We start from the raw sequence: 6,053 nt of genomic DNA, 5'->3' as shown, positions 1-6,053 counted from the left end.
GCATCAAGGATAATTTTGAGACCATAAATTGGTTGGCAGAAATGAAAGTTGGAAATAGAAAAGATAGAAATGATGAAATTTATTTTTGGGACTAGATTAGAGAGACATAAAAATCTATATACCTTTAGATCACCATTTAAAGTCCGAATATGTCTCTTTGGCTCAGTTCCTGAATGCAATTCTTAATTTTGAGTTTGTCCAGAGAAGTATTCTCAGACAGCTGTAAAGATTTAACAAATTTTCCCAGAAGCAGAAATCTCAAGACTCCCATGTAGAAAACTGAGAACACAACAGGTCTTGTTAGTCTTACCTTCAGACCAGGGTGATAGCAAGCAGACACAAATAACAAGAAAAAATCCAAGCTATTTTTTTCTTTTACCATATTTTGACTTTTTTTTTAAACTTTCTTTTTAAGTACCCCTTGCTTTTCAGTGTGACTCTGGAGCTCAGGCTTTGCCCGTCTTCCTCATTTTTACTGGAAATGTGAAAAAAAACCCAGCACAATTTATCTCACCCATCCTCAGCAACTCCTTCAGGGCCTTTTCTGTCCTAGTTCCCGCAGTTCCTAGATGTTTCCCCATCTTTTAGGGTTTGGGCAGATTTAATTGGACACTTGCTAGCACAGCTCCGTTCCGCTCAGCTCAAGTTTCTGCCGCCGTGGCCATCACCAGAATCTCTGAACGTGGCATCAGCAAGCACTCAGAAATTCAGAGCAGGATCAGAGTTTTAGTTTGAAACAAGGAAACCACAGAGTCCTGAACTCACTGAGCAGTCCCAGAGCACATCACCCTGCCACAAACTCTCTCCGTACCTGCCACTGACCCACGAACATTTGCATTATTCATTGTCGCTAAGCGTATTTCTTCCACCAGCTGGTGGAATTTAGTGAGTGCAGAGGGAGACTTACTTGCTAAATTTTAACAGCTTTCCCAGGTATTTACAGAGCCCTTCTTGGTTCTTTGCAACACTTTAGTGCAGGTTATGAATCTATTTCTTCGGTGCAACAATAAATGAAACAACACTAGGTGATGAAATGTTACCTTGTCATTGTCTACCACCTCCCCCCCGAAAAACGAAAGAAAACAACACAAAAAAACAATAAAAAAACCTGAAAACATGACATCCTAGGCATTTAAAGTTCAAAAAGTATCTTTTCAGCTTTTCAGAAGTCATGCCTCAGACCTAAAAAGCCCATTTGAAAAAGAAGCACAACCAAAAAACCACACCAGGCATTCTTAACGGAAATGAGATGGGAAAATGTCATAATCATTTCCTGTAAATACTCTGAATTTAAAGCAATGTCATTTTGACTACTGCACTCCTGTGAATAGGTTTAATGAACATGAACATTCAAGCAAAACGAATTTTAGTGACAATATTCATGAGCAAATTCCACACTGGAAAACAAACTAAAAGCAGCAAAAATTTTAATGTTGGTTTATATAGAATTGCGTAATTCAAAGTTTGTTTAGTTCTGGGGATACAAATTGAAGTTTCAAGCTACTAGGACTTGTCTTTGATCAACAGAAGTGAGATTCTGAGTTCGGCAACAAACAAACAAACAGATTATTCAGAATAACTGCAAGCAGTTGATATTTATGCCAGACTACTTCATGATCCATGTCCAGATGGATTTCTCTGGATTATTTTAGTGGTTATAGGTGGCTCATAGAAAAGATGGGAACAAGCTTTTCAGTAGGGCCTGGAGCAACAGGGCAAGGGACAATGGTTTTAAATTAAAAGAGGGTGGATTCAGACCAGATACAGGATATCAGTTTTTTACACTGAGGGGGATGAAACACTGGCATAGGTTACTCAGAGAAGTGGGGGAGCCCCATCCCTGGAAACACTCAAGGCCAGCTTGGAAAGGGCTCTGAGCAACCTCCTCTGGCTGAAGAGATCCCTGCTCATTACAGGGGGGTTTTCACCAGCAGAGCTTTAAAGGTCCTTTCCAACTCAAAATATTCCATGATTCTACCATTTAACCAACTGTCTTGGGTTAGAAATGCAAGATATGGCTGGGGGTGTGTGTTCTGTCTCCACCTGTCAGAGGTGGGGCAGTTCTCTGCTGTTCATTGGGCAGTTTTTTCTTTATCTCCCCCATAACCAATCCTCCCTCCAGGAGATCTCTGCTGTTAATGGGCCATTCATTATTAATTCTCTTCTGTTTATGGCCACTGAGTGTCCCTGCATGGCTGAGCCAATTCCAGCATCCCATGGGGAGCTGCTCCGCCCAGGGGAGGAGCCAAGCATTCCTACCTGGATCCGATCTGAGCTTTGGGACACCCCAGCAGCCTTTGCCCCCTGCACTGCCAGAGGAGCAGCTTTCTGCTGCCCTGCATGGCCAGAGGGAGCCCAGGCCCATCTCCAGCAGCCCTGGAGCTGCAGAGGAAAACTCCCCCCTTGTGCAGGATCCCTGCTGCAGCAGAGCCACAGCTGGGACTGCAGGAGGGCTGAGCCCCCCTAGGATGGGGCTGGGACACCTCCCTGACACACAGGGGGCAGGGACTGCTCTGACTCTGGCAGGCTTGTTTTGTATTACTGCATTTTTATTTTATTTTTTCCTAGTAAAGAACTGTTATTCCTACTCCCATATCTTTGCCTGAGAGACCCTTAATTTCAAAATTACAATAATTCAGAGGCAGGGGGTTTACATTTTCTGTTTCAAGAGAGGCTCCTGCCTTTGAGAGAAACCTGTGCTTCCCAACCAAGATGCCAACTCCAACAAGAAATCTACACAAATAGAGTACAGCTTTATTTCACTTCTATTATTTCATGCGTAGAGACAGCCCTGATGTGACAACTCATTTTTCCTGTTATTGCTGGGCATGCTGGGCTCTTGCTGGTCTGAGGGAGCTCAGGAATTCCCAGTTTGGGGTGGCACAGACCTAAAGTCTAGAAGAGCTTTCCCTCCACATGGCTCCCTGGTGTTCTCCACCCCAAACCATGCTTCCCTCTGCGTGTTCTATCCCCCTCAGAGGCTTTGGAATTGTGTGTTCCAGCCGAGTCTGCCTTGCAATTCCCAGGGCTTGGGAGCCGCCTAGTGGAGTCTTCTGTGAGTCCTGAAATTCTGCCAGTCCTACTCCTTATCACTGCACTGCTGGCTGATACCACTCCCAGCACTGTGTGAATCCTTAAAATCAGAGGGTTTTGGGAAAGCTGCCAAAGGCAGGCCTCAGAGACAGCAGAACTGTGATTAGAGCTAAGCAGTAGCCATGAGATTGGTCAGCAGAAAAATTATTTAAAAAGTAGAAAAGCAAGGACAAATAGAACACTGGTCTGTGTATTAACGCTTGTCTAGAATAACTCCCAAAGCTGCAGAAAAGTTTAAATAGCAAGATATTTGGAGTCCTCTGTGAGTCCCAAAATTCTGCCAGTCCTCCTCCTTATCACTGCATTGCTGGCTGATACCACTCCCAGCACTGCTTTTACAGCTGAGCACCACAGAAGGACTTCACTCTGACTTCATGTCTTGGTCCTATCTACAGAAATGGGAGTCACTTTCTATGGTATAGAAATGAAGGGAAAAAACACAAAGAAAAACAAAAAGGCAGTGACTGAACTGGAATTAAGTGCTGATTTCCTACTGTGACAAAGATATTTTCTAACCTCACAGATCTCAGCATTAGACCTGTGGCCAGTAGTAACAAGGAACTTGGTTCCAAGTCCCAAAAAAATTAGAAAATACAGAAGTAGACCATGACACTCCCTATACTACTAAAATAAAATACCAGTTTGATTCACCAACATCAAAATCTATCAAAATAGGCAGGTGTAAACTAAACAAAATTGCAATCACACACAAAGTCCCACACGAGCACACAAGCATTGGGATATCACTGATGCATCAGGGTGAGCAGCAGTTCTTCTGATGCAGGTGTGTATAAAATCAGTAGAAAGCTCTGAATCAGAATCTGATTTTTACTTTTCATCTGTTATTGCTTTGCATGCTGAGGTTAATTAAAGATGAAAAACATAATTAACCTTGTTTTAAGCCATGGTGTAGTTTGGGAGTAAAATCTGGTGTATTTGTGCACTACTTGGATCTAAGTGACAGGAGCTGGGACTTCCCACTTGTTTTCAGGGCTGTAATAACACAGGGCAGGGCATTAGGACAGCATCCATGGCTCAGGACAAGCCAAGGAAAAAGCCAAAGAAAAAGGTTGAGGGAGGCCTGGGAGTCAGGGATGTTCCCAAAGCTCAAAACTAAAAAATGTCTTGTGATTCCTGTGAGGAGCTGAGAAACCAGAGTGGGACTGGAGGAAAAAGAACCTCATTTGTTGTGGCACTTCTCTAGTTATCCCACCTGAAATGACAAAAATAAACTGACTTATAAAAAAACCAAAACAACAAAACATAGAATACAATCATATGAGTGAAATAATATCTTAAGGAAATGTCATTCTTCCCCCAAATCAAGTACACACTGATTTCACATTGCTTCTAAAACACATAAAGCTCCATCCAGCATCTGAAATCAAAACCACAAACACAGATGGAGCTGAAAATGCCTATTTTTCCTTTGAAAATATCTAACAGCTGTTAAAACAGACACCAAATGGTAAAAAGGTGGAAAAAATACAGCAGAGAAGCAGCATTGAAAAGAAAAAGATAACATCTCAGCCAGGGAGAGGACAAGAACAGTGAAAAGGCATATTCATCTACATTTAGACACTTGTTTCCTTTTAAAGTTTGAGAGGCCTGTCAAATCAAGGGAGTAATGGTTATGAGAAAAAGAGTTCCTTGAGTTAAAAGCAAAGTTTTTGCTCTGTTAGTGTGTAATATCCTGTGCACTGGGACCAATGTCTTCCCAGGCATGCCAAAAAATCCTGCTTTAAATCACCATCAGACATACCTATAGATATAGATTAGCTCTAGATACAGATTAGATATATAGATATAGATATAGATATAGATGATATAGATATAGATATAGATATATTAGATATAGATATATTTGGTTTTTATACAGATTATATATAGCTGGTATATAACTATAGATAGTTATAGATTAGATACAGATATATTTGGTTTTTATACAGATTATATATAGCTGGTATATAACTATAGATAGCTATAGATTAGATATAGATATATTTGTTTATTATACAGATTATATATAGCTGGAAAAAAAAATTTCTGTGTATATCTAGGCTGAAGAGAAGTGGAAAACATACAACAAACAAAGCAAAATAAATGTAAAAACCCAACACAGCTCAGGACTTCACCAGGTGCTGTGGCTTTCCCAGAATTTTGCATTGGGCATGGACCAGCATTGCCATTGCCACGGGCTCGTGGTTTAATAAACATGGGAATGCCCCATTTGTAGAAATCCTTGGAAGGGTTTCCAGGATTTGTAGGAATCCTTCTGGTCTTTCAGCTGTGGGTGATTCTAAGAAATGATTGAACAACTTCACAGAATCTAATTCCATGTGCAGCATGTTTAGGCTTATCAAGGGGGTACAGCAGTTCAAGATATTTTACCTTTTAGATTATTTTCCCTGTCTTAAGATAAAGGAAAGAAGTTATATATCTGTATCTTGGCTTCTTAATATGCATTCATGAAAGGAAGTTTGTCATTTTGAATTCCACAACCTTCATCTCCCAGTCATTATCTGGGACAGATGTGAGACTCAGAGAACAACTTCCAGGTTCACCTCAGAGGCTAGAAAAGGGATTTATTTTCCTGTGTTGATCTTCCCTGGTGTTGCAGCTGATTATTTTGTGGAAAAGAATGTCGATATATTCCACAGGACAGAATCAAGGAAATTCAGACTTCCCAAGGTGTGTCTGCCCTCAGGTCAAGCTCTCTGTCCCCTCAAGCAGGAGCTCTGGAGTAAACTGAAATGTCACTGGACTGAAAAATCAAATATTAAACTCTCTGTGCATCACTGACTGTGCCTGTAAATAGGAGCTGGCAAATTGTGTGCCCCTCTTAGGGTGAAGCAATACTAAAATACAGAATACTGCTGTGTGCACTGGGGTGAAATTTGCCTGCAAAGCACACATAAGCACCGTGCAAAAACCAAACACACAGAGGAAAAAATCTGCCT

This window comes from Melospiza georgiana, chromosome 6 (assembly GCF_028018845.1).
Source record: "Melospiza georgiana isolate bMelGeo1 chromosome 6, bMelGeo1.pri, whole genome shotgun sequence".
In the NCBI taxonomy this organism is placed as follows: Eukaryota; Metazoa; Chordata; class Aves; order Passeriformes; family Passerellidae; genus Melospiza; species Melospiza georgiana.
The sequence above is the reverse complement of the archived record's forward strand: the minus strand, read 5'-3'. Positions refer to the sequence as shown.